Here is a 25,921-nt window from a genome sequence, read left to right on the forward strand (position 1 = left end):
CATCGCCATGCTGAATCATCACCAGAGAGAATCGCACGCATTACGGACAGAAAGCCCATGACCCTTGCATGCATGCCGGTAAACATTTACATGGATATAGCTCCTCGCTTCATTCCTTGCCCCCCGTGCAGCGATCCGTCTTAACACAGCGCACAGCTCTCAGCCCTGTTCTTGATTGTGACCACAACACACTGCAGAGAGAGCCACATGTATAAGCCTCCCTTTCCCACCAACTCGCCACAGTGTGCACAATACATAGACAGACCATAGGTTTCAGTTTTGTAAGATCACAGCTTGCTTCAGCCGCTCCCCATACATGAAAAGACCCTCATTCTGGCATCTGCCTTGTAACATAATTCACTTCGTTCACTGCTCAGACATGAACAGCCCCAGTTTCTTTGGAGCCTGTCATGTTCAGCGCACGGCATCCTCTCGTTCACAGCATACCAACGTCCCCATAAGTTCAGCCAAGTTTAACCTCACAGGCCTGTAAAAAACAGCAGATTCCCCGAAACAAACATATGTAACTGCCACCCTTTGTGTGCGTAGCGAGCTGTAACAAGTGTTTCAGTGTTAAAAGCAGGGTCTGATTTGATCTAGAAATGTTTTTAGTTATGCTGGTTAAAAGTCTCCTCACATCCTGATAGCAATCACTATGTTAATGTGTTTGAATCTATTTGTATAAATATGTTATCTGTGAAAGGTGTAGGACCAAAACATTCAACAAATCATTGAACTTGGACCAAATACAATAATTGGACGTATGCAATTTTTGCTCCTCTTCTGTGAACGTGTTTTGCATGCCACGTCATCAGCGCGTTCATGTCTCCTCTGTAAACAGAGTCAAACCATGACAAAAAATGTCTGGATCAGCAAAGAGCAAAAACCCGAATTAACATCGGTTACTTTACTGCAGGGCTATTCAATTAGTTTGTCGTGGGGGCCAGTTCATGAAAAGCATCTCAAATGAGGGTCCGAAGATATAACAGTGATGATGATTAAATTTTCATACATTTAAACATACTAATGTTATATTTTGAAACTGCATAAAAACAAAATCAGTGCATTGTACAATAGGCTTTTTCTACAAACGTGTATTTTGAAACTGCATTCAACAACATTAGTGCATTGCCAGATGTCTAAGTAGGCTTTTTCTACTTCCAGACATGTTCATATGTTGTATTTAAGAAATTGCATAACAACAAGTGCATTGTAAGATGCCCAAGTAAGCTTTATTCTACATTTAAATAGGTAAATAAGATCCATATCACACTCATTGAGAATTTAACTCATTTACTCACTTCGGTGCACATATTAAAAAAGTTTATAATATGGAACATAATTGTTTTATGCTGTTTTTTGTCAAAGCTAATTATTACAGTAGCCCTATTTAAACTAAAACAGCCATCTTAATAATTTGCAAACATTAGGCTACCTTCTAATAAGACAATATGTTTTTAGATTTCGCAAGAGCAGTAAAATGGGGGGAGGCGATCGCGTTGAACTTGTGTACCAAAGCGCGAATATAAACACGTGACACAGCTGCTCGCACCAGTCACATGACTCGCGCTCTGCAGCTCATGCTGTATGAAACAGACGCACGCGCATCAACTCGTAACTGTAGGGCCCGTTGTCTAACTTTATTCTAGAGATGTCTTTTTAACAGACTACATAAAGGGCCGGATCAAATTACCTTGGGGGCCGGGTTTGGCCCGCGGGCCGCCATTGAATAGCCCTGCTTTACTGCTTTAACATGAGATAGAAACAGCGCAAAGGGTCTGAATGTTTACGTTTCAAAATTAATAGCAAACAACTACATCTACACAACCGAAAACATGCTGTATCTAATTTTGATTTAAAACAGTTGTTTATGTTCAACATTTTGGTAATGTTTTTCACTACTGCAAACCCCACATGCCTGTCTTTAGCAGGGGGGTTATTCCACAGCGGACAGCATATAATGGGCACCCGCATGCATGTCATAATGGGGCCGCAATGTCTCGATCATTCGGCAGTGTTTACCCCTTTATCTTACCCGGCAGTGTTTACCCCTTTAACTTATGCTGAGTTCAGAGTTCAGACTGCACGATTTTAGCCCTGATTTTGACTCGCCGACAGGTTTTGAGAAATTGCAGCTAAATGCCTGAAATCACAGGCAAATCGATGCTCGTGCACGCGAGTGACAATGACACAGTGTAAATTATCAAAGACGTGATCTGAGCGATTCAAAATCATGCCGTGTGAAATGTGTTTTGACTAAAAAAACATTGCCAATGACCTACAGCCAATGAGAGAGCAAAATACAGGACAGCTGGAAGTTCCCCAGATAGTCATGCTACCCCAGATAGTCGCGCAAAGTGAAAACATCTGTGACTCCACTAGTTTGAAAATCATGCAGTCTGAACTCTGCATTACTGCTTCGGGTATTCTTATATCCTAGTACTCAGAGCGGCCTACTGCTTCTATTCGACGCAGACCACCCCATCTGCCACGGTCCTTTCACATTATCGTTGCAGTGCACAATACTGAGTCAAGACATTGCGACTGTGCAATGAACACATGCCTGATGAGAAAGCACTGTACAGCGCACTTATGCCGGTGCTTTATGCTGGGATCTATTTAGCCCAGCACACGTTCACAGGTTGCAGCGCTATCCCATTTAAGCCTGTGTGTGGACATAGAAGGACAGTCTGCACGCCAGCTTCAGAGAAAATGGAAGTGGGAGGAGCTCTCATAGCATCAGCTTCTGACACAATAGGGCTTTTCACACTGGAAAAGTTAACCCTGGGTTATTCTAAACCCTGGGTTAACAGAATCCTGGGTTATCTGTTTCACGTTTCACATTGTTCATACTTAACCAGAGGTTAAGAGATAACCCTGGGTATTCATAAGCTGACGTTTCACACTGTCATCCCTAAACCCTGCGTTTTCATTTGTGGTGTGAACCGTCATGACTGGATAAAAGCGATTTCAAACTTGACTGAATTAAAATAACCGCTTGTCTCGCACTTTCACATCAGTGATAGAACAGGTAGCAAAGTTAATCTCTCTTGGTTGTTTTAAGTGTCCTGGGTCCTGGGATTTCATTTTTACTTCAATTTAAAGATCAAGAATGTAGCACCATACTTTCAAAGTCAGGTGTATGTGGAATATTGGACAGGGTGAACAGTGTAAAGTAGGCATGGGCCGGTATAAGATTCTGGCGGTATGATAACCTTTAGCAAAAATACCACGGTTTCACATTGTTGCGGTATTGCCATTGCAACACTAAAATGTGTTATTTTCAAATGCCAGGTACAATAAAGCCTTTAAATTATAATATGCTTTCAAAACATATATAATATTTTCGTAATATATATTAAATGTAAACATCAAATCAATCACATGACTTCATGATTTAATGAATTTTGTATAAACACAGCTCATACCTTGGAGACGGTATCACAGAACATTTTAGTGGTTTTGAAACCTTGACTGTTTTTAAACCTCGGTATACCTTGAAACCGGTAATCGGCCCATGCCTAGTGTAAAGAGTTATTTTTTTTAGAGTTTTTATTCATTTGGTTGTTTAGTTATAGCTTAGTTGTGGTCTTTAGAAACTGTTTTTTCAGACAACAACAAAAAAAAATTGACACCAATAATAATTATCATTTCAACCTTCACCTATGGTTTTGCCTTTTTGATCATCAGTGCATTTTTAAATCTTTTTTAATGTGTGTGAGCCTCAGTTTTTAGTATGAAAAGATGATTTTAAACATTTTACTGCCACTGTTGGCAAGAGGTCAAATATATAGAAGTTGCTGGAAAGGCAAATTCACCATACATCAGTTTAAGAACCACTGATCTAGATAACATCACACAGTACTAAGAATAACGTGTATTTAAATTTTGGTCTTGGACTAAGCCTAAATGTAAACATCTGCTCTGTGAAATAACTTATTGCACAAGTACTATCAATTACACAAGAGCAAAGAATACGTTGTTCATCATTAAAGCTTGATTCACTTTTCACAGGTAACTTCTAAGATGAAAAACAGACAGAAGGTTTGCTCAACTGTCCAGCAGATGATAGAACAAAGAAGGTATTTGCCAGTGAAGTGTTTGTTTGTATCCTGGAAAGATGATGACCAAGGTAAAGGGAACTCTGCTTTTGGAGAACCACTGTCCTGCAGAGTTTAGGTCCTACCCAGATAAAAACTGTTGCTACAGTTCGTTTTCAAGAGTTTGGCTATTCATTAGCAATACCACGTAAAACAAAATATCATAAACTGACTAATTTCACTGCACTGTGATTGCCATTAAACTCTGTCACCATACTGATAGTTAAACACTGTCACCGCACTGTGCTGCTACATAAACACTCTCACTGCACTGTCACTACAAGGAAAACACTGTGACTAACTCTGACTTCTAGTAAAACACTGTCACCATACTGTGACTTCTAGTTAAAGACTGTCACTATACGGTGTCTGCTAGGTAAACACTGTCCCGCACAGTGACTACTAGGAAATAGGGGTGGAACGGTACATGTATTCGTTTCGAACCTAATCGGTACGGGGGTCACAGTTCGGTGCATGAATTTAAACGGAGAATGCACGGTATGAAAATAAAAAAAACTTACGTGCAAAATAATTAATGTATGTGGAACTACTGTTAGATACGCGGGCTTTTTATGGACAGCTAATCTGTAGCCCCGCTTTAGCTCTGAAACTCTGATTGGCGCCGATGCAGCCGAGCTCCGCCTATGTATGCGCTTTATCAGAGCCTGTCTACATTCTCTGTCACTCTGCAGTTTTTTGTCAGGTCGACGCCGGTCCAGTCAGTGAGTGAGCGAGCAGCGACAGCGAGTATGGCAAGTGGTGATGTTCCACAGGAGTTAGGAGATCCGCCGGCCTTTTTAAGATCGCAAGTTTGGCAAAACTACGGTTTTCCAGTCAGTTATAGTAGTACAGGCGAGAGAGTGTTGGTAAAGACGAGGACTGTGTGTGGGCGTTGCTCAGCAGTTGTTGGGTATGTGAGTGGAAATACATCTAATGAGGGCTTTCAAGTCTCACGCATTCACCTTGAGACACACGCATTTCAGTTAGTTTACACGCTCACACGCCACACTTTGTGTTTCTCATGCTGAGAAGTAGGAGATAAATTGTCCTGTATATACAATTTATGGACAAAGCGCAGGCAAATACAGGGCAGTTCTGTCGAGTCCAGCTGCTTTTTTTAAGTGTGCTCAACTTTACGCAGCGCCATCAGCGTCAGAGTACCGCGAGAAATCTTGCAGAGGATGCTGATTTCAAATCGCTCTTGCGTTACTCTGACGTCATCCACTTGACGTTTCTTACAGCGCCCCGTGAAGTCGTACACACCTTATTAATTCATCCTACAAGCCTATTTTTTTTGTTCTTTAGTACATTAATATGAAAAAAGGCCAAAATGTAATTTTAAAATGTATTTAGGTAACACTTGTAATACATTTGAACTCATATTTGTATGTAAGATGAATACAAGATTACTTAAAGTGGTATACATTTTTCAGGGATGTGATTCTTCCGGATTAATCCGGAATTCCGGATTTTCCGACCTGAAAATGTGACCTACGTGAATCATGCAGAATATGTTTTCCGCTTTGTTTCGCGTCACGCGGGTGACAGCCAAACGTCGCAAATGAGGAGAAGAGAGGAGAGAAACGATCGGGTCTGATTGGTGAATGAATAGGGTTTGGTTTTGCACTGTGTGAGTGTAAGCAAGTTTGACAACATAACATCTGGATTGTTTTAATGTAAATACGTGAACACGTGCATCTGAATGCAGGGTATGAATCGAGATCGTGATTCCTTTTTCGATAGACACAAGCAATAATACATACCCAGATCATCCGATCTGGAGATGTTCTTTTCACGATACCACTGTACCGCGAGGGCGACTGAGGTACACTGCAGGACCCCTCGCAGGGAGCTTTATTGATCTGACCAATACAATCATACTTCGCCATCCGCCATTTGCGAACGGTCGGAAACACGTCCTTGTTGATACTTGGAAAGGAAGGAAAATGCATCTCTTTGTCATCTAACGTGCCGCCCGGTGTGGCCCTGTTGCGCGGGGACGGCGATTGTGGTTCCGTCCCGGGTTACCATGGTGACGGCTGTGAGATACCCCCCTCCCCCCTATTTTTTTACGTATCTGCATTAGAGCTGCAAATTTCGACTATTTTTTCAACCGATTAGTCTATCGATTATTTTTTCGATTAATCGAATAGTCTAAATAAAGATTTTTTTTACAAATAATAAATGTAACATCTGCTATTAATGCCAACATTTTATTGAAGCATTTTCTCAATTAAACAAATACACAAACAGTGCCAGTGCCAAGGAAAATATAACAAATCACATAAAAACAAGTCCAACATTAATTCAGCCTAACATAAACAGTGCAAAAGGGGCATTATTCACCTTAAACAAATAAAATATATTAATATTAAAGAAGTAAAATAAAAATAAATCAAACTGAATAATAACTCCTTATTAATATAAAAACATGTCCTTCTCTTTATTGTTCCAGCCCTAGTGCTAATCATAAACTAATGAAGAGTCATCATTAACTACAAAATGACTCACATGAAATCATTGTTTATTAATACATTAACTAAAAAACATGTCATGTTGTACTTAATGATGACTCTTCACTTCGTTTATGATTAGTACATGCATTTACTCAGCATTAGTTCAGACTGAAGTAAAAATAAGTTAATTGTGATTCATGAACCCTTATTATAAAATGTAACCATTATATTATTACTGTTAATATTATTACTATCAGTAGTAACGTTACTGCATTCTCATTTAGCATCAACTTTAACATTTAACTTTTCTTAAGTCTCGGGTAAATACAAATTTAGTTAGCATGATCTTCTAATATTTTATAAACGGCGTTTACGCTGCTGTTACTTTAAATAAACGCATGTCAGGAATACCTAACCAGACGAGCTTTTATAATATCTGCGCACATAGCAAAAAAATAAGCTATGGGAACTCCGCGCTGCCAGCTGGCTTTCAGTGCACGCGGGCACATGCCTATCTCAGTGTAACACAGTAACTTATTATTTCATAACTTCTTAATATAAAAAGTTAAACTTGTCCCGCTCTTTATTTACTGTTTCAACATACTGCCCAGACGCGATGCAATGTCGTGTCTGTCAGGCGTCTCGCAACTCGTATTAAACTAAGATGTAAACACAGCTGTATTAAGCACCATATATGCCTGCATTGATTCTATTGTTGTATAAAAACTTACTGTAAAAATTCAAATACTTAGGCTGCCGTCGCGTCATTCTGAGGTCGGAGAGCTCCAGGTTGTTTTCTTTTAAGATGATCATGCACAGATGTTGCGCTGCTGTGGTATGCCATTTCAGTTTTACACAGTATGTGTTTTATTTGGTCTCTGCTTAAAGTATTCCCACACTTTTGATCACGTTCTGGCTGTTTGGTATAACACTTGTATTATCCAGTCGGAGCTGAAGCCGCCTTCATTTGAAAACGTAAACAATGCGACGCATCGACGCATTTCCGGAAAATCGACGTAATTACGTAATCGACGTAATCGACTACGTCGACGCGTCGTTCCAGCCCTAATCTGCATGATTCACGTAGGTCACATTTTCAGGTCGGATAATCCGGAATTCCGGATTAATCCGGAAGAATCACATCCCTGATTTTTGTAATACGAGATAGTATGTTAAATGCATTTCAGTTCATATTCATGACATCTCAAAATAACACAGATAAGGACACCTATGTTTTTAAGATTATCTTAAGTACTAAAAAAATTGCCTTCTGCATTTTTGTTTTGCTTTTCCCTCCATTGTACCGAAATTTAATCGAACCGTGACGCCTGAACCGAGGTACGAACCGAACCGTGACTTCTGTGTACCGTTCCACCCCTACTAGGAAAGCACTGTAACTAACTGTGACTTCTAGTTAAACCAGGGGTGTCAAACATGCGGCCCGCGGGCCAGATACGGCCCGCAAAGGTGTCCAATCCGGCCCGCATGATGATTTATACAGTTTTATTAAATATTAAATAATATTTTAAAAACCCTTTTAGGCGGGTGTCTAGTTCGTTTTTAATATGAGAGACTTGCGGAAAGCAGCAAAACGCGGAACATAGAGTAAACACTGTGCCCAAAAATCTTGCCGTTTTATTGTTACCGCTCCGCTAAAGATCCACCGATTCTGGTAATCCACTTCGTGTTTTCCCGCCCGCTCCGCAGCATCTCTGTGTCCACTCTCTGCCTGGAGAGCGAAGACGACAGTTTCTGAAGTTCGTTGCATTAACAGGTAGATTCATTACATTATATCAGTTGTTAAACCGCAGAATTAGTAATTTGTAAGTATGTTTATGTATTTCTTCCGCTAATGATTTGCTGTCAGTGTTCTAAAAGTGCAAACAACTTAGCAAGCAAACAACAACAAAATATCCACATTCTTATTAACGTTACAATGCTTGTCTAATCGATTTAATGTTCCCGATCAGATCTAAGTTAATATAAACACTAAATTTGCTTTTGTTGGCACACTTTGTAGACAAAAAATAGAAAAAACACCAATGCCTTCACAAAATAACGACAGAGAACGGAAAGAGAGGCTTTTAGCAGCAGTTCAACATTGCAAACATGGATTCAAAGCTCCATCAAGCCAGCAGGTAAATCATGTTGAATATTTAGCAGATTGTCACACTTTAATTCTTGTTATTATATTTCCCATTATAATCACTTGTCTAAGTTGATGCTAGTAATATAACACATAATATTTATAATACTTTATTTAAACCATAATAATAGTACCACCCCCATAGTGCCATTTTTGGTTTGGGCCACTGCCCCATCTAGCATTTTCTAAATGACTGTTCTCATTACAAATCTATTCCAAAGAAAAGTGAATGGTTTATAAATAATTTTGGCATTAAGGCAAAAGAAGTTAAATTAAAGCTTTTCAACATATAAGGCCAGTGGGTTTTGTTCAGATGTAAATTTGTGTGTATAATATACAGTATGAGTGTGACCTTATGAAATTTAGTTTTCACAGAGCTGTGTGTTTCTCTGGTTTTCTTGCTAAACAAACTAATTAATTGGTTTGTTTAGTTAATTTTAACACAATTATCAGCACACTAAGGTTTAAAAAAAATTATCCGGCCCGCACTTCATGGCGTTATTTACCATCCGGCCCTCAGCCTAAAATGAGTTTGACACCCCTGAGTTAAACACTCTCAACGCACTGTGACTGCTACTTAAACACTTTCACCACACTTGACTGCTAGTAAAACTCACTAACTGTGACTTCTTGTTAAACACTGTCACCGCACTGTGCAGCTAATTAAACAATCTCTTCGCACTGTGCTGCTAATTAAACAATCTCACCGCATTGTGACTGATAGTAAAACACTGTGACTAACTCTGACTTCTAGTTAAACACTGTCACCTTACTGTGTCTGATAGTTGAACACCGTCACTGTACTGTGTCTGATAGTAAAACACTGTCACCATACTGTGTCTGCTATTTGAACACTGTTACCACACTGTGTCTGCTAGTTGAACAGTGTCACTGCACTGTGACTGCTAATTAAATACTGTCACAAACTGTGACTGCTAGTAAAACACTTTGACTGCAATATGTCTGCTAGTTTATCACTGTCACCGCACTGTGACTGCTAATAAAACACTGTCATTAACTGTGACTACTAGTTAAACACTGTCACCATACTGTGTCTGCTAATAAAACACTGTCACTAACTGTGACTTCTAGTTAAACACTGTCACCACACTGTGAATGCTAATTAAATACTGTCACTAACTGTGACTGTTAGTAAAACACTTTGACTGCAATATGTCTGCTAGTTTAACACTGTCACCGCACTGTGACTGCTAATAAAACACTGTCATTAATTATGACTTCTAGTTAAACACTGTCACCATACTGTGACTGCTAGTTTAACACTGTCACCACGCTAGTCTGTGACTGCTAATAAAACACTTTGACTGCAATATGTCTGCTAGTTAAACACTGTCACTGCACTGTGACTGCTAATAAAACACTGTCATTAACTATGACTTCTAGTTAAACACTGTCACCATACTTTGACTTCTATTTAAACACTGTCACTATACTGTGTCTGCTAGGTAAACACTGTCCCGCACTGTGACTACTAGGAAAGCACTGTAACTAACTGTGACTACTACTTAAACACTGACACCATACTGTGTCTTCTAGTTAAACACTGTCACCGTACTGTGTCTGCTAGTTTAACACTGTCACTGTACTGTGTCTGATAGTTAAACACTGTAACCGCACTGTGACTGCTAATTAAACACTTTCACCGCACTGTGTCTGCTAGTTAAACACTGTCACCGCACTGTGTCTTGCTAGTTAAACACTGTCACCGCACTGTGTCTGCTAGTTGAACACTGTCACCGCACTGTGTCTGCTAGTTGAACACTGTCACTAACTGTGACTGCTAGTAAAACACTTTGACTGCAATATGTCTGCTAGTTATACACTGTCACCACACTGTGACTGCTAATTAAATACTGTCACTAACTGTGACTGCTAGTAAAACACTTTGACTGCAATATGTCTGCTAGTTATACACTGTCACCACACTGTGACTGCTAATTAAACACTGTCACTAACTGTGACTGCTAGTAAAACACTTTGACTCCAATATGTCTGCTAGTTATACACTGTCACCACACTGTGACTGCTAATTAAATACTGTGACTAACTGTGACTGCTAGTAAAACACTTTGACTGCAATATGTCTTCTAGTTTATCACTGTCACCGCACTGTGACTGCTAATAAAACACTGTTATTAACTGTGACTACTAGTTAAACACTGTCACCATACTGTGCCTGCTAGTTAAACACTGTCACCATACTGTGTCTGCTATTTAAACACTGTCACCACACTGTGACTGCTAATAAAACACTGTCACTAACTGTGACTTCTAGTTAAACACTGTCACCATACTGTGACTGCTAATTAAACACTGTCACTAACTGTGACTGCTAGTAAAACACTTTGACTGCAATATGTCTGCTAGTAAAACACTGTCACCACACTGTGACTGCTAATTAAATACTGTCACTAACTGTGACTGTTAGTAAAACACTTTGACTGCAATATGTCTGCTAGTTTAACACTGTCACCGCACTGTGACTGCTAATAAAACACTGTCATTAACTATGACTTCTAGTTAAACACTGTCACTATACTTTGACTTGTAGTTAAACACTGTCACCATACTGTGTCTGCTAGTTTAACACTGTCACCACGCTAGTCTGTGACTGCTAATAAAACACTTTGACTGCAATATGTCTGCTAGTTAAACACTGTCACCGCACTGTGACTGCTAATAAAACACTGTCATTAACTATGACTTCTAGTTAAACACTGTCACCATACTTTGACTTCTAGTTAAACACTGTCACTCTACTGTGTCTGCTAGGTAAACACTGTCCCGCACTGTGACTACTAGGAAAGCACTGTAACTAACTGTGACTACTACTTAAACACTGACACCATACTGTGTCTTTTAGTTAAACACTGTCACCATACTGTGTCTGCTAGTTGAACACTGTCACCGCACTGTGTCTGCTAGTTGAACACTGTCACCGCACTGTGTCTGCTAGTTGAACACTGTCACCGCACTGTGTCTGCTAGTTGAACACTGTCACCGCACTGTGTCTGCTAGTTGAACAGTGTCACCACACTGTGTCTGCTAGTTGAACACTCACTATATTGTGACTGCAGTGCTGACTAAACACTGGCAGGCTAAAGTTCAGTGTTGAGTTCAGTGTTTCTCTAACTACATTCAGAATGGAGCAGGGTTTTGTGCTCATACGTCCTCATAATTACTGATTGTGTCTTACTTTTCACCGTGGGGGATTGGCAGCAGTTCAGAGTTTCTCTAACTACATTCAGAATGTACCATGGTTTTGTGTTTGTACGTCCTCGTAATTACTGATGGTGTCTTACTGTACACTCTGGGGGATGGGTAGCAGTACACTTAGAATAGATCATGGTTTTGTGTTTGTATGTCCATGTAATTACTGATGATGTCTTACTGTACACTCTGGGGGATGGGCAGCAGTTCAGTGTTTCTCTAACTACACTCAGAATAGACCATGGTTTTGTGTTTGTACGTCCTCGTAATTACTAATGGTGTCTTACTGTACACTCTGGGGGATGTTCAGCAGTTCAGTGTTTCTCTAACAACACTCAGAATGGACCAGGGTTTTGTGTTTGTACGTCCTCGTAATTACTAATGGTGTCTTACTGTACACTCCGGGGGATGTTCAGCAGTTCAGTGTTTCTCTAACTACATTGAGAATGGACCAGGGTTTTGTGCTCATACGTCCTCATAATTACTGATTGTGTTTTACTTTTCACCGTGGGGGATTGGCAGCAGTTCAGAGTTTCTCTAACTACATTCAGAATGTACCATGGTTTTGTGTTTGAGCGTCCTCGTAATTACTGATGGTGTCTTACTGTACACTCTGGGGGATAGGTAGCAGTACACTTAGAATAGATCATGGTTTTGTGTCCTCGTAATTACTGATGGTGTCTTACTGTACACTCTGGGGTATGGGCAGCAGTTCAGTGTTTCTCTAACTACACTCAGAATAGACCATGGTTTTGTGTTTGTACGTCCTTGTAATTACTCATGGTGTCTTACTGTACACTCTGAGGGATGTTCAGCAGTTCAGTGTTTCTCTAACTACACTCAGAATGGACCATGGTTTTGTGTTTGTACGTCCTCGTAATTACTGATGGTGTCTTACTGTACACTCTGGGGGATGGGTAACAGTACACTTAGAATAAATCATGATTTTGTGTTTGTATGTCCTCGTAATTACTGATGGTGTATTACTGTACAATCTGGGGGATAGGCAGCAGTTCAGTGTTTCTCTAACTACACTCAGAATAGACCATGGTTTTGTGTTTGTACGTCCTCGTAATTACTCATGGTGTCTTACTGTACACTCTGGGGGATGTTCAGCAGTTCAGTGTTTCTCTAACTACATTCAGAATGGACCAGGTTTTTGTGCTCATACGTCCTCATAATTACTGATTGTGTCTTACTTTTCACCGTGGGGGATTGGCAGCAGTTCAGAGTTTCTGTAACTACATTCAGAATGTACCATGGTTTTGTGTTTGTACGTCCTCGTAATTACTGATGGTGTCTTACTGTACACTCTGGGGGATGGGTAGCAGTACACTCAGAATAGACCATGGTTTTGTGTTTGTACGTCCTTGTAATTACTGATGGTGTATTACTGTACACTCCGGGGGATGTTCAGCAGTTCAGTGTTTCTCTAACTACATTCAGAATGGACCAGGGTTTTGTGCTCATACGTCCTCATAATTACTGATTGTGTTTTACTTTTCACCGTGGGGGATTGGCAGCAGTTCAGAGTTTCTCTAACTACATTCAGAATGTACCATGGTTTTGTGTTTGTACGTCCTCGTAATTACTGATGGTGTCTTACTGTACACTCTGGGGGATAGGTAGCAGTACACTTAGAATAGATCATGGTTTTGTGTTTGTATGTCCATGTAATTACTGATGGTGTCTTACTGTACACTCTGGGAGATGGGCAGCAGTTCAGTGTTTCTCTAACTACACTCAGAATAGACCAACCCAGTCTCACCCCATTTCGTCAATATTTGACGACACTTGACCATTCGTCATATGTTGACGTGAAGGGTATACCTTTCGCGTAATTTTTTGACGAACTGGGGACTTCAATACTATTACGTCCGTTGCATTCTCTTTCCTATTTTATTACCATTTGCGCGTCGGTTTAGGGTTAGATTTACATAATGACATCCCTACCCAAACCTAACTCTAACCCCAACGCCAGGTGACAACTGTTTCTAACCCCAACGCCAGGTGACAACTGTTTAATTTCGCGTACACTGTTTAATTTTGCGTAATCTAACCCTAAACCGACGCGCAAATGGTAATAAAATAGGAAAGAGAATGCAACGGACGTAATAGTATTGAAGTCCCCAGTTCGTCAAAAAATGACGCGAAAGGTATACCCTTCACGTCAACATATGACGAATGGTCAAGTGTCGTCAAATATTGACGAAATGGGGTGAGACTGTGTTAAATAGACCATGGTTTTGTGTTTGTACGTCCTTGTAATTACTCATGGTGTCTTACTGTACACTCTGGGGGATGTTCAGCAGTTCAGTGTTTCTCTAACTACACTCAGAATGGACCATGGTTTTGTGTTTGTACGTCCTCGTAATTACTGATGGTGTCTTACTGTACACTCTGGGGGATGGGTAGCAGTACACTTAGAATAGATCATGGTTTTGTGTTTGTATGTCAATGTAATTACTGATGGTGTCTTACTGTACACTCTGGGGGATGTTCAGCAGTTCAGTGTTTCTCTAACTACATTCAGAATGGACCAGGGTTTTGTGCTCATACGTCCTCATAATTACTGATTGTGTCTTATTTTTCACCGTGGGGGATTGGCAGCAGTTCAGAGTTTCTCTAACTACATTCAGAATGTACCATGGTTTTGTGTTTGTACGTCCTCGTAATTACTGATGGTGTCTTACTGTACACTCTGGGGGATGGGTAGCAGTACACTCAGAATAGACCATGGTTTTGTGTTTGTACGTCCTTGTAATTACTGATGGTGTATTACTGTACACTCCGGGGGATGTTCAGCAGTTCAGTGTTTCTCTAACTACACTCAGAATGGACCATGGTTTTGTGTTTGTACGTCCTCGTAATTACTAATGGTGTCTTACTGTACACTCTGGGGGATGGGTAGCAGTACACTCAGAATGAACCATGGTTTTGTGTTTGTAATTCTTTGTATGCAACAACTTTGTAATGTTTTATTGTTTAAATGCTATTTGATACGTACAGAGTGAATTACATCCATATGTTTATTATATAGACCCCTTAATCGCCCACGTCACTGTAACGTCACCGCTCTAGCTGGAGGCAAAAAATAAGTAGGAACTCATAGCCGGCGCGTTTAAAATGTCATCTTGTTGTGTTTTTGGCTGCCAGATTAAAAGGAACAGCACTTTTGGTTCAAAAATTAAGTTTTACCGGATCCCAGCAGACATTGCTTCACAGAAATCAAGACAATTGTGGTTGAATGCAATACGGCGTACAGACTAGACGGAGACTATCATAAATAATGCTCGTGTTTGCAGTGCACACTTCATATCAGGTAAAATAATCTATGCATATTTACTGTTGTGTTGGTTTTATCTAGTACAAATCAGCAAGTTTCTGTTTTATAGGTGAAAAGTCGCCAACCGCGCTATTGTTTAGCTTAAATGTTAAACAAACATACAGCGATAGATGTGTATGCCATCGTTTGAATAGTCTCTTAAAATAATCAATAGTTAGCCCAGCGATAGGTTACATAAGACAGTAAGCCTAGACAAAATTACCCAAACCACCTGAAAGTAATTCATATGTTGTCTAGGAAATATCTAAAACCTTAAAATCGCAAGAGTTAATTTACAAAAATACGTGTCACGGTCCCGCGGTCCTGACAGTGTTTGCATCCATGTTTAATAAATCCCTCCTAAAACGTGCTATCTTAAGCTTGTCAACATTGCCTCTGCGGCTCTTTTTGCCTCCAGCTAAGCCCCTCCCACACAAATACGTCACAATGTTTACCAACTGTAAAAGGGTCTATACCCTGGCTGCGTCTGAAACCGCATACTGTACAGCACGTACTGAATAAGAGTACCTACTTACAGTATGAATCCTGGTAATATAAATACCATTCAGACATACTACATCCGCCATGTTGATACGTCACATATGTCGTCATTACGTCATGTCATACCAGTGCGAATACAGCCTCATTGTCGTTTCTGACATTTCCTAATATGACGAGGCCTCTTCTTCAGTGGATAACTCCACTCCCGGGGCATCATGGGATAGAGAAGTGTCAGTCATATGCACACTGCAAAATCTAACCGGAAGTAGTAGGTCATCCAGGTACATTTCGCATACTGTTTTTTTAATACTATGTATTCGGACATACTACTCACCTCGCCTACTGTTTTTTGCCCAAAATATGGTATGGAAGAAGGCGGTTTCGGACGCAGCACCTGTATAGTGTGTCATGGCCCTACCTTCCTGTAATAGTCTTTGTCCTTTGTGGCAGGATTATAACAGGAAAAAAACAGAAAAAGATCTGCATACTGTAAAAAGTCCCTTTTATTTCAAAAGTTAAAGAGCACCTATTATGGGATACACGTTTTTAAACATCATTTTGTGTGTAAGTGTGCATTAGTACATGCTAACGATATTCAAAAAGTACATACCTCAAAGAAAACGATGACGCGAGTTATCGTCTCTAACGTTCGAGGACTACAAAAAACACTCGGATTGTAGGCAACAGTTTACTTCCTGGGATTAGTGACGTAGATAAGACCAACATTATCATAGTTCAGCCCTCTCTGCTTTGCTTGGGTACGCCCTCAAAGACGAGGGTGGGGAGCGCCGAGTCAGAAGAGAGCTAAAATGGCGGAGGTTGTGAGTCCCTGCTTTGACTCTGTTTGCAAACTCCTGTTTCATTGTTTAAGCGATTAAATCTCTCGAGTAGACGCTGTCTCTTTAGATGCGAGGGAAAATAGCACTTTATGGACTTCCACAGAGGACATCATGTTTAATACGGTTCCGGAAAAATCCAGTCAGAAGTTGTTCACGGAGTTTTCACAATAACTGCTTCTCATGAACCGAAGCTGGACGTCTCCTTCTGAAAGTTGGATTACTGTGCACTTCTGGATCACAGGCTGTAAGTATTCACGTTTATTATTTGCCTTTTACTGTACATTACGTAACCGGAGATTAACATAATGTGCGTGTAGAGCTAAGCTTGCAAGTGAACTGTTTTGTGTTGTAATACTGTATTTCATAAACAACGTACCATATTTACACACGTGTATGTTGAATTATGCAGACTATCGTTTTTTTTATCGATGTTGGTTAAGACATGTTTACAAACTTGCTAAGTTACCAGCTAAACTGTTACCGGTAAAATTTGTTCTCATGATCAAACTCAAGAAACTCTAAGTACAGATGATTTGTTTAAAGTTATATGTATTTTACTGTTGTTTTTACTTGAAGCTTTCTTAGATTTTGAAACGAAGTAAACACGTAATGTGTGTTGCTAATGTTGGGCCATGTAATATGTAATACATTTACGTTTTAATGAATAGTCTTACGATTTATAGTCGTTGTACTCTATTGTTATAATATGTCTTTTTGACTGAATACATGTTTGTTTTATTTGTCTATATCTTAGATTCGCAGCTGGACACATCCTTCTACACTGTATGCAAACATGCAACATCATAACACACAGTACAAGGAGTCAGACTGGCATATGAGGAGCAAAGGTGTTTAACACAAATGATGTATTTAGCTAATGAAACCACTACCAGTCTTAAATGTATAACTGATGATGACAAAGTTTTTTTTCTCTGCATAATATTAGGAACCCAGGCAGTAGCATCGTTTCACAATGTTTCCATCATCATCATCAGTGGATGCCTTTGCCGTCCGTAGCCTGAGATTTCAGATTTGCAGCAAAAAAAATTGATTTTCTCATTTATTGGAATGCTATGCAGGTATTTAAGTATTTTAGTAACTGTGTTAAATAAAGTAGTATTTACTTTTACAATAAATTTATGCTTGCTTATATTTTTACAGGTTGTACCTTGCAGCCATCCATTACAATGTCACCAAGCCGTAACAAAAGCAGGAGAGGGAAAGTACAAGGCTATGTTCCCAAAACACAAATGACATACCGTAAGCAGTAATGTTTTATTTCTAATACATTCATAATTAAAAACTTAATGTATGAAGCAGGGAAATAAATGATCAAAACAAAAGATTTATTGACCGCAATATTTCTACAGTTATGTGGATGATGTGATCAGGCTTGTGTTTGCTGAGGTATTTGAAGATAAGCTGAAGGAAACCCCGATTCCAATGGACCTGGCATCACAGTTTGAGAGACCTTCAAAGGAGGACGTGATTGCATGCCATCTTCAGTGCAGGGGTCGTCGGAAGCCAACATTCCGATCAGGAAGCTCCAAGCGTATCTGGAGAACAACACACGACAGCATGATAACCCTAAAGTGTCATCTTATGGCGCTTTTCCATTGCATAGTACCCCACGGTTTAGTTTAGTTTGGGTCGGGTCAGCTTACTTTTGGGAGCTTTTCCATTGGGTGCAGTACGTAGTACCCGATACTTTTTTTCGTACCACCTCGGTTGGGGTTCCAAGCGACCCGAGCTGATACCAAACGTGACGCGAAAACACTGTAGATCACTGATTGGTCTGAGAGAATCGTCACGTCATCGCTATAATGTAAATATTAGCTTTAGCTTACTGCTAGCTTGCGCTGTCTCAAGCAAACATGTTGTTATCTGTGTTCTGCTATAAGTTTCCAAACACCCTTTTAGCGATGAAAAACATCCACAGGTTGAGATTCCGGGACACCATAACAGTTTTTTTTTCAGACGTGCAGTTTGTGGCGGCACATTCGCGACATGCACGTCCCCATTATATATGCTTAAATGCAACTTGAATGAGGCTCAGCGGAGCGCCGTCGACTGACGCCACGGGTCGGGTGTTTGAACAGAAACTGTCATGTGAGACAGAGGTAGTTATAGACGCGATGTGCAAACATCTATTTGTGGTGGCCAATTTTAATTTTGTGGCAGACTGAGAAATAAATGAATGTATGGGTATGTACAACAACGCTCTCACGTGTATGATGTCACAGCAGTAGGCAGCGTAAATATAACGACACGCCTATAATCCCTCCCACTCCGAAGTGATACTAAACTCGATGGAAAAGCTAACCACGCCAAAGTGAGGTGAGCTGACCCGACCCAAACTAAACTAAACCGTGGGGTACTATGCAATGGAAAAGCGCCATTAGATAGCATCAGCTGACAAAGCTTTGATATGCCATTTATCTGAATAGATAGCTGTAAGAAGTGAATTGAACAATTTTTGAAAGAAGAGCACAATATGGTTACTAAAGTATGTTTATTTGTATATTGTTTAACATTTAAATATATATTTGTAATAAATAAACTTTTGACTGACTACTATATTTTCTTTAAAGTTACATCTTTTGTTCTTTTGGGTACTTTGTTACTATAATAATACTTTAGTGTTATTTGTTTAAAAATGTAATAAAACTTACTCTAGTCCTGCGCCTCAAAGGCTTATAGTCGGTACAATAAATGTTCTGTGTGTAGGGATTTAGACAATTTGTGCAAAACCTGGATGATGAATCACGCAGGTAAGAGTCCCTGGAACCTGTTGCAATCTCCTTTAAACCTAGTAAGTAAAAACATAGCACAGTCTTTCATAATAAAGTTTACCATAGTAAAATAATGTAGAACTAACATTCATTTCAATTAATACTTTCTTTGTGCTACATTTGGTGTTTCCATATAGTTTGCACAGTAAAATAGTATGTAAGCAGTATTTTAAAATTAAGTTTACTATAGTAAAATAATGTAGAAATTACCAAGTGAAATCGTTTTATAATCATTTCAACAAATACTTTATATGTGCTACATTTGGTGTTTCCATATAGTTTGCACAGTAATACAGTATGTAAGCAGTCTTATAATAAATTTTACTAGAGTAAAATAATGTAGAAATTACCAAGTGAAATCGTTTTATAATCATTTCAACAAATACTTTCTATGTGCTACATTTGGTGTTTCCATATAGTTATGTAGTACGTTATAATTACCTTTTGGATGTCTTTGCAACACATTTTCGTCTTCGTTTAGCATTCTGGCAGAGCTAAGGACGCCTAAAAAAGTTAAATCCAATCGCATTCATTGACGGAGATCGTTTATATCGTAACGGCCTTCTGAACTCTCTGGATCGAGCTCGAAGTGGTAAGGCAGTACAGACACCATCGTTTATAGAGAAATATAACGCTTGTGTACGATGCCTCTGAGGCTGTGACTCTCAGTCAGAATCTGTGTCAACCCACGCGTAGTCAGGGGCGTAACCTTTCAAACACACGCCGAACCCAGCTGACCAATAACAGTTGAGTAGTCATCTGACCAATCCGAATACACTAGACATTTTGGGAGGCGGAGACAGGAACTAAACCGAGCGTTTTCCAGACAGTGGGAAATCGGTGAGGTATGTAAGCAATTTATAAGACTCACAATGCATTAGTTCAAGTTTTAATAACATGTATGTACTATGGGATATTGCAATAACGTGCTAACGTGCCAATTTATTAGCATAATTGGTGCTCTTTAAAAAAGCTAAGTTTCGGTCGAAGACCTTCGTCTGGCAAACCAGTGTTTCCCAGACGAAGGTCTTCGACTGAAACTTTGCTTTCTTAACTTTTGAAATAAAAGGGACTTTTTACAGTGTGCAGATCTTTTTCTGTTTTTTTTATTCATCTTTTGATCTTGCACCTGGTCAAGACTTTTTTGGATGTGCGTATCCTGTTTTCTCTTCAGGATTATAACAGGCCCAAATCTTTTTTGAGGTAGCACAAGGCCTTTGTTTATACTGTAGCTGTTTCTCAATGTCAAGGATACTTCCTTGGCAGGACTGGTCCTTACAAGTCACTTCCTTCAGAGGCCATGCGATGCTCCTCTTTAGCATTCAGTGTTTCCCACAGAATTTTGAGAGACTGTGGCGGTGATGACGTGACACGCCTATTAGCATATATGTGACGTCATATATTAAATTTAGAAAAATTAGAGAATACACTGTTGCTATGTTACGACTATAGAACACGTGCACAAGCATACTGTATCATAGGGGAGGGAGAGAGCTTGCACACAGACTCAGACCAATAAAACGGGTATGTGTGGGAAACACTACTGCTAACCTTTCGTTAAGTCATGATGAACTCGATCAGGTGTCTTCTCTGTCAGTAACAGCCGTGACTGTTGACGTTTGCGCAAAAAAGAAAGTACACGGAGGAACGCGGAGTTAAACATTGAGAATCACCTCCTGTGTGCTTCCTTCCTTATTTCCTGACCCCCGTCTCCTCGTTAATTATCTTATTATTGTTTCATGATTGCCCTCTTGATTTGCTCCTTATTTAATGCCCTTTTGTTTGCTTGTGCCGGTTAGTTTTGTACTCTGTGCCAAGTAAGTCCTAGGGCTCTATTTTTACGATCTGAAACGCAAGTGCGAAGCGCAACGCGCAAGTGAGTTTGTGGGCGGATCTTGGGCGCTGTTGCTATTTTCCCGGCGTGAGAAATAACTCTTGCGCCGGGCGCAAATCAATAAGGGGTTGGTCTGAAGTAGGTTCATTATTCATAGGTGTGGTTTGGGCGTAACGTCAAATAAACCAATCAGAACGCTAGCCAACATTCCCTTTAAACGCAAGGGCGCAAGTTCCATGGCGGGATGCTATTATTATGACGGATTTACCAGGCGCACGCCAGGAGCGGTTCACAGCCGAGGAGACCGACGTCCTTGTACGGGGGAATCCCACGCTTGCCAGCATAAATCGGGCACGCCGTGTAACGGGAGGTGGATCTGCCTCAGGACTTGACGCCAGCAGAGGACATCGCTGCGTCCACCCTCACCGCTGAAAGGGTTTGGGGGCTTTGAAATCGGACCCAAGAAACGCAAGCAAGGTCCAACCCCAAAGTACTCTTACAAATCAAGTTCATATACATTAAGGTTTCTTATGAAAACATTTTAACTATTATTTACATAAAATAAACGTAATACAGCCACACAACAAAGTTATGAAAATATTTTAATCGTTATTTGCATGAGAATAAATAAAAACTATCACCACAATGCTCACCACTATGATTCCCCTTATCTCGTGTATTAATATTTTTAAGTGTAACAATTTATGATTTGCAAAAATAACTGTTGCATCTGTGTAGATTAGATAAGCAAAGTGTATGCGCGTTGTGCACGTTATACATTATGGTCAAGCATGCGCCCTTAAAATAGCATAATGAACCACGCGCAACGCGCCACTGACTTTAGACTAGTTTTTTTTGGTTAGTAGCGCAATTGTTTTTTGAAACTGCAAAATAGCATAAGAGATGGTTTGCGCCGCAACACGCCTCCTTTTTGCGCTGAACCGCCCAGGGAGCGCAAGTTCATTCCCTAGTTTGCTGACGTGCATCTGTGGAGGGAAAAACCCCGCTGTGCGCCGGCGCAAAATACGAATGATACATGCGTCACTGACAAAGTCAATTGCGCTGGGTGCAAGATAGGGCCCCTAGTGTTTAAGTCTAATCTAAGTCTAGTTAAGTCATTGTCACGTTTATTGTTTGTTTTACCTAGTCTGTTTATTGTTGTTTACTGGTTCCGTGTTGTTTTTACTTCTTGCGGGTCTTTTTTCTTTTACATGTTTTTCTATTTAAATAGTGTTGTGTTTCATCAGTCTGCTCCTGTATTCTGTGTTCCCTGAGAATCATGACATAGTGTGCTTCTACTTGTGCCACACACACACGCTATGATTAAAATGTGAAGTCTAGTGCTGTCGCACTAGTGCCCGTGCACGTGTTCTGAAGTCTGTGTAACAACAACAACAGTGTATTCTCTTATATTTCTGAATTTGCACCGAATTGTCTGCGCTATATCACTCGCATTTAAAATCAAAAAATGGCTCAAAACACAACAACAATTATGATTATTAATTATAATTAAGAGCAACAGCAGTAAAGCTACAATGTAAATGTATGGTGATTTTGTCAGACAATGTTGCATATCTAAATCAGGATTTTAGCAGCAGTTAAAGGAACAGCTGGTTGGATTAAACACGAGGTGTAATGGGTCGTGTTTAGTCACTATTTTATAGGCTACTCGTTTTATGTCTGACAACAGAACAGATAATATGTAAAATAGCATTGAGTTGTGTTAAAATGCAATATAATGTGATAGATCAAAGAGTAGAAGTGAAACTGTTCATTTTTCTGTAAAGCCACTACTTTGCACTGGAATTTTACATTGTAATTGGGACAGGATTTGAAAAACTTTTTAAAAAGCGGCTGTTATCTGGGGGTAAGATGGGAGAGTAGAGCATGGAGAAAAGGTGGCAATTGCATCAAGGGGAGTTACATTTAGTAAATAAGTACAACACACACACACAGATTGGCAAGTTGGATAGTGATGCCAAGAGTAGCAGCTAAAGTGGCACTAGAATTCCCTGAATCACAGTATGATCCGATAGATGACAGTGCAGGTTAACTTCCTTATAAGTTTGAGCCGTTAGACCATCATGTGCATACAGGAGAACGTGAATATGAACCTAATGAAGCGTATATAGAAGTAATAACTATAAAAAATAACTATTCAAAGTTTATCTTGCATATAAATGCTGACGTATTGAAAACACTTATAATACTAAACAGTGTATTAATACAAACTAACCTGTATGGTGTCTTTAAAAGATGAAGATATGTGGAACTGGATTGCACTCAATACCAATTCACAAAACTGTCTGGTAAAGAAATGTTCCTTACAAGCATATTTTCTGTGTATGTTTGTAGGCCACCACAAACCAGCAGCATGCACCCAAACTTCACGTTGTGACATGGCTTTAACTTAACTTTTCAAACAGGATAAACAATATGGCCTCAATAAATGCAAAAATAACTAGTTTCCACTTTGTAATATCATTTGTGACAGCTATTATTGTTTTAAGTGATTTGCAACACATATACAACTTTTAGCGCATCATAACATCATTAATGACCTTCATCACCCTTTAAGAAGTTTCTTGCAATACAGTCCATTTTAAAATCACCCCACAGGACCTCAATAGGTTTTAGGATCTGGGATTTTCACTTTGCCAGTTTGCAGCCAGTCGTTGGTGGATTTGTTATGTTTTGGGTCATTGTCATGTTCCAAGGTCCAGTTCCACTTCAGGTAAAACATTTTTGACAGGTGGTCTCACTTGTTCTTCAAGCAACTTCTGATACAATGTAGAATTTACTTTAGATTTTATCGTGTTAAAGGGCAGCTCATCTAAGGACGTTCAGTGTCATTGCTTATTTTGTGTCGCTTACTGGAGTGAAACTCTATGAATTTTTCTAACAGTATGATTCCAGACACACCAGACAGGATACTTTTTTTCCCAGTACAAATGTCACATGTTTCGGATCCAGCATATTCAGCTTGTGGTTTAGTCCTCAGTTTCTCCACCACTTCACTCAGCACCGCGTTTTTACCTAAAACAGGTCTTGTGGTGAAGGTCTGTCTGCATTGAGGGAACCTGTAGACTTTAATGTCATCATTCTGATCCCAGCAGCCTGTAATACAGCTCGTACAATAAGTTATTTATGAGCTTTGAACCTAATAGTTGTGTTACATATCTTCATTTGTGTTCTGAAGATGAATGAAGGTGTTATGGGTGTGGAATGGTATGAGGGAGAGTAATTAATGACAACATTTACATTTTGTAGTGAACTAACTCTTTAAAAGATGTAGTCTGTCAATCAGACTGATCCTGTCAAACACCTGAAGTGGGTGGTTACACTGAAGTCTTAAGGTGAAAACAGAAATACCCTTTCCAGTGGCGGCTTTTCCATCATATATGTGGCTTGTCATGTCAAAATACGTGTTCTGTGCGTCATGTGAAGCTATGTGCATCGGATCACATAAGGGTTTATGATAAAAGAGACACTTGCGTTTACTAAATACTCACTTAATATAATTTGTAATCAGAGTTAAGTGTGTTACAGTCCCGTTTTGTCAGCCTGCCTGTTTTCCTTTGTTTTCCCAGTTATCTCTCTAAGAACTCAATTTCCCATCATCCTCCACTCTCCCTCACTTGCTCATCATCTTCAATCCTCTTCACCTGACCAGTCATCACACTCATCACTCCATTGTGTATATATACCCTGTTGTTTTTTAGTCATTGTCCTTTCTCGTTTAAGTTGCGTTATTGTGATGTAGATTTATTGTTTATTTCATAGGGAATGTATATTGAAGTTCTTGTTTATATTTATCCTCATCTTCTTCGTCATCATCCACCCCTAAACCGTAACAGAACAGACCTTATAAAATTGATTCTCCAGAGGACTACTTGCTTCTTCACCTTCAGCAAAATGGATTGCCTCTGGAGGAATATGTAGCTGAGATCATGGAGTTGGCTCATCTGGAAAGCTGGGGTGATGCCATCCCTAATGCGTGTTTTAAGGTGGGGCTGGATGATCATATATTCATGATGATTTCTCCCCATCTATGCAATTTATCTCTTAAGCGCTCATTCTCCTGGCTTCCCTGAACTCAGCCCAGCACTCACTGTCTACCCCAAACTTAGCCCAGCACCCTCAGAACTGGATCCTGAAGTCGTTGTGGCAGCTGTGATGACGCTGGCCACGGTATATATCTTCTTCACCTGACAGTCATCACCCTCATCACTCCATTGTATATATATTGTATATGAGGAAAATAAGTATTTATGGAGTAAATCATGGAGGGGTCTGAAATTGTCCAAAAGCATGATAATACCACCCCCATGCTTCACAGTAGGGATGGTGTTCTTGGGATGGTACTCATCATTCTTCTTCCTTCAAACACGTTTAGTGGAATTATGACCAAAAAGTTATATTTTGGTCTCATCTGACCACATGACTTTCTCCCATGTCTCCTCTGGATCATCCAAATGGTCATTGGCAAACTTAAGACGGGCCTGGACATATGCTGGTTTAAGCAGGGGAACCTTCCGTGCCATGCATGATTTCAAACCATGATGTCTTAGTGTATTACCAACAGTAACCTTGGAAATGGTGGTCTCAGCTCTTTTCAGGTCATTGACCAGCTCCTCCCATGTAGTTCTGGGCTGATTTCTCACCTTAGGATCATTGAGGTGAGATCTTGCATGGAG

General features: G+C 39.8%; 1 protein-coding gene and 1 long non-coding RNA gene across 2 annotated transcripts in view; one reads left to right on the forward strand and one right to left on the reverse strand.

The window, feature by feature from the left end:
• The window catches only part of mdga2a (MAM domain containing glycosylphosphatidylinositol anchor 2a), a 236,887-nt gene that overhangs the window by 91,793 nt on the left and 119,173 nt on the right, over positions 1-25,921 (reverse strand). The window lies entirely within an intron of this gene.
• Positions 16,328-18,169, forward strand: LOC141280950 (uncharacterized). Its single transcript, XR_012335307.1, has 5 exons — positions 16,328-16,842; positions 17,353-17,446; positions 17,545-17,677; positions 17,760-17,858; positions 17,969-18,169. It is a non-coding gene; the product is annotated as an uncharacterized lncRNA (long non-coding RNA).

The sequence above is a fragment of the Paramisgurnus dabryanus genome, chromosome 17, assembly GCF_030506205.2.
Source record: "Paramisgurnus dabryanus chromosome 17, PD_genome_1.1, whole genome shotgun sequence".
In the NCBI taxonomy this organism is placed as follows: Eukaryota; Metazoa; Chordata; class Actinopteri; order Cypriniformes; family Cobitidae; genus Paramisgurnus; species Paramisgurnus dabryanus.